This window comes from Onychomys torridus, chromosome 17 (assembly GCF_903995425.1).
Source record: "Onychomys torridus chromosome 17, mOncTor1.1, whole genome shotgun sequence".
NCBI lineage: Eukaryota > Metazoa > Chordata > Mammalia > Rodentia > Cricetidae > Onychomys > Onychomys torridus.
The window spans coordinates 61,064,153-61,073,032 of NC_050459.1; positions in this window are offsets into that span (position 1 = coordinate 61,064,153).

An 8,880-nucleotide genomic window follows, 5' to 3' on the forward strand; every position below is an offset into this window, starting at 1 on the left:
CAAATAACTAACATTGGTGCTGTGAGGGAACAGGTGCTTCCAGTCACCCTGCGCCTGGAAACCCGGGAACTGGGGATGAAAACTCTGAGCTGCACAAACCGGAACTCTGCTCCATTCACGACAGATCACTCTCCATTAGCCTGGTCACACAAATCCACATGCAACACCGCTGCTCTGATTGGTGAGTTATCCCCTTTTCAGCTAGCGTAAACGGTTTCCTGAATCTGTGAGAATGACCGTTGAGCGTCCGGTACTCACTGGTTATTCTTGAGACTGGGGAACCCCTGGCCACGGTCTTCACTGGCTACGGTCAGCCCCCATCGCAGGCCCAAATTTCCAGCCACCTTCCACATCTGCAGCTTGAGATATTTTTCGCGATAGGACCACCACCATCAGGTGCGTCCTGGAGCTGTGTGAAGCCGGCACATTCTTCACACCCGATGGGGCGGCTGAACGTTAAGGGCTCCTGGGGAGTCTGCCTCACACAGCGGTGGGCCCCGGCTTATCAGCTGATGCCCGAGATCCATCTTTGATCTCTGGGGATGCCCGGGTCTTAGCTCCGGATCACGTTTATTTTTTTAATTTTTTATTTTTTCTGCCTCTCCACTGCAGACATTGGAAATAAGGCTTCCAACCTGATCAGTCCTTCCTCCCCCTTAGGCTGTTCCCTTAGGCTGTCTTCTTGAAGCTTTACTTAAAGATTCCTAAGCTTATCCGTCTCTGTACTGAGAGATGGCCCAAGTATGCTTTAAAAAATAACAGGGTTGGGGATTTAGCTCAGTGGTAGAGCACTTGCCTACCAAGCACAAGGCCCTAGGTTCGATCCTCAGCTCAAAAAAAAAAAAAAAAAAAAAAAAAAAAAAGAAAAAGTAAAAAATAACAAAAATCCCAATCTTTTACAGGAGTTATCTAATTCTGGCCAGCAAACAGGCAAATGGAAAGAGTTGCTCTCTATCTCAGCTTTCTTTCTCTCAATGTTAAACTGTCTCTTCATTCTCTCCTGCTCATGTGCTCCTAGCTATGCCTAAACCGGAAGGTTCTCTGTCCCTATCTCTCTCTCAATAAAGCTCTAGAAAGGTAACCATGGCTTGTGATTCTTCCGCCAAAGAGCACGCACCTCCAGCTGGCTGCCACGGGTGGTGGCCAGCCATGAGAAGCACAGCTTTCCACTACTGATACTGCCACGATTTTCACAGTGAGTCTACTGTTCTAATGACTGAAATCTGAGCTATATGTTTGCGACAGAAAATCCTGGGGGTTGTCCTCAGGCTGTGCTGGCAATGGCAGGCACATTTTTGCTCCCGACAAGAAGGAGCAAAAATGGCATCTGGAGTCTACTGGGTGGACCAACAGCAGCACAGTCACAGCTCTTCCCATCCCTTGATGAGGAGGGGGGGGACTTGAGCTGATCTTAGATCTTACTTCATTCTTGGGACGCCTGAGTTGAAGTCTGATCCTGTTTGTTTGTTTTCATTTTTTATTTTCCACTCAGTTACAGCCATGGGACAGAGGATGGATACCACCCACTTACATTGGCGGATGGGGCGGGTACCGGTAAGTCTGGCTGCTTAACAGCTTTACGGTACTGGTAAATCTGACCACATAACAGTGTGGCAGGTACTTCAGCCAGCGAACGGGAAAATAAGAGTTGCTTCATCTCCAAGCTTTCTGCTAAAGCTCTAAACCCTTTCTTTCCTTTCCCACTAAGGCATCTGCCACGTGTAACCTTTTCTGTCTGACTTCAGCGCTGTCGGTGGGCGGGCTCAAATGCGAGGGCTTGGGCGGTTTCTAAGACTCACCCTAACTCACCTTAACTCCACCCACTCATTCTCAAACTGCTTTGAGAACCACAGACGGGTCTAAAAGCAGCTGAGATCTAAACAATTAAGTTTACAATTATCAGGATGGCTCCTAAGCCAAAAAAAAAAAAAAATATATCAGCTTATAGCCTCAGGCAAGTCTTCCAAAAGGATCGGTTTATAGTCTGCCTACTGGCAGATCTTCTAAAAGCTGTCCCTAAGCCACCAATCATCAGGAAAAATTCAGGACACAGAGTAAAATCCGTCTCTTGTTCCCAGCTAAAAGTTAAGTATCTGGAGAGCAAGGCTCCTGATCCCATGGGCAAAAGAGTCATCTGTAGCATTTAAGGTGTGCCAGGGAAGAGATAAAAGCCCAAAAACAAAATTGCCAAGTGCTGGCACTCACTGACTCCCGAAAGCTGTTGGGTCCCTGTTTTAAGTGAAAAAGGCCATGGGGCTAGCAAATGCCTTGCCCATCAACAGCCTTGTCCTTGTGCTGCCTAGAAAGACAACCAGCCAAGACGCATGGGTACATCAAGCTAAGACCTCCAGCAAACCTAGGCTTGGCTACAGACACAGCAGGGAACCCAGAACTCAACAGGGAAGCGATCTGTTTCTTTCCTTCTGGACACCAGAGCCATTGACTCAGTCTTGGGAGTTTTAGGATGTCACTCCTCCTTTCTATTGTCAGGAACAGAGGACAGCCTTATTTACCTCACCAGATTTAATTGTACTTTCAGAATTACTTAATGAGAAAGATTTCCAACTAAGATAAGAGCTCATTGTCTCACTTTATAGTTACTGCCTGTGTTTCTCATGTGCATACAGACAGGGTCATGATCTTTGCCTTATCCCTAACTCAAAAAAAAAAAAAAGTTCTCTTCCCCTCTCAAGCTCCAGAGGACACCAGGATCCACTGCCTTGTCACCAATTCCAGAGGAATAAGATATCACCCCTTCCTTTCCCAACTAGAACCACACAGGGCCGGAGGCAAAAGGGACCATTAAAATATCCAGGCAGTAAGGATATAACAGTCTATCACTATTCAATACTCAGCAACTGATCACCTGTGTATCCTAAATGCTAAACTAACAAAACAAACAGGTGCCTTAAACTACCTTAAATAATGCTTGTCTCAGGTAAAAATCAAGCAGAGTACTAAAACATCACAGCCACCTTTTTAAGATGTCTCCATCCAGACAGGCCAGATCCACCTCAGATAAATGTCAACTCCAAAAATAAAATAATAATGAGCCTTTTCTCTAAGCTTTTATGTCACCAGTGTCTTGTCAGAGAGAAGGTTCCCAGCTATACCATGAAGGACGGACAACTGCAGGACAAGGCATGACAGAACTTCATCCCAGGACCAGCCACACCATGAAGGATGGACACAGCTGCAGGACTTCATCCCAGGACTTCAGGAGCCAGCTTCCCATTTTCCCCCTAACTGATGCCCACCATTCAACCTGAGCAGGCTTTGAAAGAAACGGCACCCCATACCCACTCATCCACATTTTTTTTCTTTTTTTAAGAAGAAATGAGTCAGGAATGATAGGAAATCACAACATGTCCACACAGTTGGACTTGCCCGGCGGACCGCCTAATTATTTCCAGTTCAAAATAGCCATTTCCAGGTCAGAACATCTCGCGTGACTAGGACTCCATGGCTTTACATGGTTGTAGCCATGTAATCTACGCAACGTGTTCCTTGCGGGGTAAGAGAGCCACCAAATAACTAACAGTCCCCAGACTGAAATTTTTGAGAAGATATGTTTAACAAGTAGTTCCAGTTTAGTTACATGGTAGTATAAAAATTCAAGTGAATGAGGATTCTTGAAAAGTCATTCTGGTCATAAGCACTGTTCAAATTTGGGGAAATAGATGCAGAAGAACAGAAAATAATTTTGGAAACATCAAAAAATTCCTAAAACCAGGAGAGTTTGTAGAACTTTAGATGAAATGTGACTATTATACAGTAATGTTCTATGGGCAAAATAGTTAAAATTAGACTGAGCACAACATCAGTCCTCCCCATTAATCCAACAGCCATTTTAAGAGACTTGCAGACATTTCCTACCATGTAGTTCAGGACATATCTCTCCTGACAGTGTAAAGTCTCCTTTCTTTAGGGACAGAACTTAACCTTATTATCCTAAGTAGCTTTTCATAAAGCTAGAGCTGAAGTGTAAGAATTATTTTACATTATCTGGAGGAATCAAGATAGGACATCTCCTGAAACCACCAGTCTAGCCTAAGGATCGAAAGTAGATATTAGAAGAATACCTTTTCAGCAGAGCCTGGAATGGAGACCCATCCAATGGACTTGAAATTCTCTTACTCCTCCTTGACACTAAATATCAAAGTTAGCTTCAGCAGTTGGCAAACCAACTACTGAAGTCTGAGGATTCTGCAGTAGTCAAGGCGACTAACCACTGTGATGTCACAGTTCTGAGGCTCATGACATACCTGACAAAATGACATGTGCCTTTCTCCCATCTGTTTTTATCAAGATAAAATTCTGATTAAAAATAGCTTTAAGGATGAACAAAGATGCTATGACTATGCAAATTTGTATGACAGATGCTACTACTGATTCATATCAAAAGAAAGTGTATCCTCAAACCATAGTGCACTATGATAACTGTATATATATTAGACTAGCTTCCATTGCTCACTGTTTTAAAGTTTTAAAGTATAAGAGTAGTCTATCAATTTCGTCTCTAATCACTTTAAACTTGGTTATGCTGCGTCACATCAGATGGCATCATATTAAGGGTGTGCATGAGACAGTATGTGGTGAATCAAGAGCCAGACAGTGAGGACAGGCTTAATCTTATTCCCTGTCAATTACGCTCATGTGTCAATTAGAAAGGTCCCACTAAATCAACCTTAATCCCTTCAGAGGTCAGCATTTGCACTTACAGGGTGGTCTCCTTGTGGGTCGTGTTTTAAAAGATGCCATTATCTCCCTTCATTGCCACACTAGGGAGTAAGCTTCAATATATCAGTCCATGGGATAAAATGACTCAAATCATAGAACCAGGAAATGTATACTTCTTGTACACTTAAGATTAGGACATTCCCACTGCAACAATAATTCTTTATATTATTCTTTTTCTTGTTTATAAAATTTTATAATGTTTTAATTTCGTACAATTTCATCACTTTCTCTCCTCCTTTTCCTCCCAACTGTCCACCATTAAGCCCTTCCCATCCCTTCCCACTCTCAAGTTGAAAGTAATTTTCTTTTATTATTATTGCTTATCAACAAATATATATAATATATATAAATATTTCTTGATGACTCCTGTTTTTCTTGTTTATATGGTTATGGTTTCAAGGCTTGCCACTCTGCATTGGAAAACCAATAAAGGGATTAGTCCCTGGAAGATGCTATTTTTCCTTTTCCCAACAGTCATTAGTTTTCTGTAGTTCTTTTTCTAGACAAGGGACCCTGTGAGATACTTTCCCTTTATGTTAACATGTCCATTGATAGTGTCATTGATCTGGCATTGTTTATGAAGTCATTTCTAGGAAAGATGGTTTCATAACAAACTTCCTGGTATTTTGACTCTTACAATCTGTCCAACCCCTTCTATGATGTTTCCTGAGCCAAAGATGCAGGGGCTGTATATAGATATATTCCCTGGAGCTGGGCACCCCATGATTTGGGGATATCTATAGTGTTTTCAGTGTGGTTTTCTGTGATGGTCTCCATTTGCTATAAAGAGTGGCTTCTTGGAATGGGGGGTAGTGGTAATTACACTTACCTGTGGATAGATATTGGAAGGCATTTGTTGACTGGTCGAAGTTGCAGTCTCCCCATGGCCTGGCAGTTTATCTCGATAGCTCAGCACCATGGGACTCCCTCCCTCCCCAGCAGAACTCCTGTCTCTACCTGCTCTTACCTGGAGAATGTCCCTGGACCTGGAGGATTGACCTTGTCTGAAAGCTCTCTCTAAGCCAGAATACTGATTTAACTTTAGGTTGACCCTTGGCACAGATTTCTGCTAAGAATACTTGTGCTAGGAGCTCTGCTATAGGAGCCTACTGCCATACACAAAACTTTGTGATAGGAATGTGCCACTTAATGCAAATTAGGGTTTGTCCCCAGGTTCCCCAATCCTATATATTCCTTATACTCTGGAATAAAGTTTAGCTGCTTCACCAAAAGTAGTCTCCCAGAGGGCTGTCTTCGTTGGTACTCATAGCCTTCTTGAACCCTGTTCCCTGTTTCTGTTCACTCCACCCTGGTGGATTAATGCAGCCAATGATCCCAAGGAAGAAGCAGAGCCACAATATAAAAATAAACCTGGCAAGGAATTGAGATAGTCTAGCCAAGTAGTGGTAGGAAACACTTTTCGAAGGTCCATAGACACACTATCCTCAAAAAGCTGGCTAGGATTCTATAACCAGTTATGATTTCACTCCCCTTGAGTTAGACCTAAGTTTAGTTAGACAGTTGTGGATAGCCACTGAGTGAGTGCCACCTCTTACACACACACACACACACACACACACACACACACACACACACACACTCAGATATATATATGGGCTCATGATCAAGCCCTGAGAGGAAACCATCAACTAGACCAATGAACTGCATTGCTTGAAGAGTCATTTGGACTGCCCTGACCAATAATTTGAAAGGACATTTCTCATGCCTGCTCCTGGTTTTATACTCACAGCAATTGAGTTCTCACGTTGACCACCGTTTTGTGGCTGTCAAAGCGTTATCTATTGTCCATTTCTGTGATGGTTTCTTTTCAAGAACACACTATATTGAGGAACATAATCTGTATTTGGGCTTTTGGATGTTCTTTTCCAACAATCATAATTGGAGGTTCATTTAATGATTTATATTATTGCATAGTATATGGAGGTTTACTCAGACTATCAAGTTTACATCATATGTATGGAACATATATGTATATACTTCATTTTAACTATTTCACTACTGAAGGATATATGGCAGCCTCCAGTTTGAAGATTTTGCAAATAGCCATTGTTAAAATAATTTGTGTACACTTTTAAAATTTTTAACAGCATTAATTTACTTGTTCAATGACATCCCACTGAGGATGGGGACCAATAGGCATACTCAGTATTTAATTTAACTATTTTAAAGGACTGAGAAATCCAGAGAAAATATCTCAAATGAAAACAAACATTGGTAACTCTGGCATCATCAATCTCAGAAATTATTTCAGCCCATCCATCAGTGGCACTGAATCATGTGGTTATACAAGATGAAAGTTCTCTCAGAATCAACATGGACTTGTGCTCTTTACAATTATTCTTTAGATTAGTAACTTAAGTTGTGTCCATCCTTTCTACAGCACAATCAGACAAAACACCTCAGACAACCCTCCATCTGGTTTTGGACACTTATTGTGTAACAGTTTGCTTGAGCAAACTATTTGAAGCATTCCATTCTGCAGGAACTCTCCTTCCTGCAGGAAGGTAAAACAACCCAAAATAGCTACAAGAATCCCTGAAATTGACCAGATTTACTAGGCCCTGTCTTCCCAACAAAAAAAAAGCCAAACTGCTGAGAGTCAATCTTAAGCCAAGCTGCAAGGAAGACTAAGACCAGACCAGCTGCTAGGAAGAAGCAAAAACCAGCCCAGCTTCCTGAAATAGATACAGATCAACTGAATCCCCTGGAAAGGACACTGTCTCCAACCTGGTGAGCTGTGTTCAGGCTGTTCTCTGTGCTCCAGGTTCCCTGCATTTGTGAGTTGTTGCTGGAGTGGGCTTTTGTGATGCAAGTGTTCTTGAGTCATTTCTGCAATGGTGAGTAACCCCTCATCAGTAATCCTATATGTAATACTGTACAAGTAAAACCCCAGTACAACTCATTGGTTCATCAGGTTGACTTGTGTAACATACATACTTTGGTCTGTTGTGGGCTTCCTATCTGGGATGAGTAGACTGTGTTGCATCTTGCTAAGAGAAGTTTTGTCATAAAACTATTTAATGATTTACTTTAAAGTCTACCAACTATTAACATGTAAAACAAATAAAAATAACTTTCAGGCTAGAGAGATGGCTCAGTTATTAAGAGCACTGGGCCCAGGCTCTTCCAGAAGTCCTGAGTTCAATTCCCAGCAACCACAAGGTGGCTCACAACCATCTCCACTGGGATCTGATGCCATCTTCTGGCATGAAGTTGTACATGCAGATAAAGCAGTCATATACATAAATAAATAATAAAATCTTTTTTAAAAAAATTAAAAAATAACTTTCAAATCCTTTCTAAAGAGCATATTTGTACAATACAAACTGAGAATTAATAAAGTGCAATAATTATAACCCCCCAAATTTCCATAGACATGTACTCCTCAAACATCTGAGGCTGCAGCCAAAACTAATAGTTACTCTTGTTTTGAGTTCATTTGTACAGGAGTTGTGTAGTAGCCATCCCATTGGGGAGGAATCCTTTTACATTACTTGTCAAAATACTTTCATGCCCAAGAGATATCAATTTCTACAATCTCAGAGAAAATTGCTTAACCACTATATTCTGAGGGAGACAGAATTTAGTACATATTGCACATTGCATTTGGATTGAAAATTATATTGTTTGAACACCGATTCTTCTGCTTTCTTTTAAGCTTGCTACCTCCAAAGCAATAGCTTCTTTGGCATTGGCTTTTGCCATTGAGGAGATGAACAAGAAATCCAGTCTTTTGTGCAACATATCTTTTAAAATTGTCTTTTTTAGTATCTATTAGGCTATGAAGACTTTTTCAGTCTAATGACTCTGTTTGTCAAAGAACTCACAAATATGGCAATTATGTATACAAAGACAGGAGATTCTAAGCAATAGTTACAGGATCGTGAAGTCAACCTCTGCCAAAATTTAGCCATTTATCTACCAGTATCAAATCTCACATGTGAAGTTGTATGGGATGGGAAAATTAAAACCCTGTCTCTGTTGCTGTTTGTCTCAGATCTCTGTTTTGTTTCCATCTATTGTGGGAGAAAGCTTCTCTAATGACAACAGAGTAAGATACTGATCTATGAGTATGAATAAAGGAAACATTTTAACACACAAACACTAATGTAGATTTTA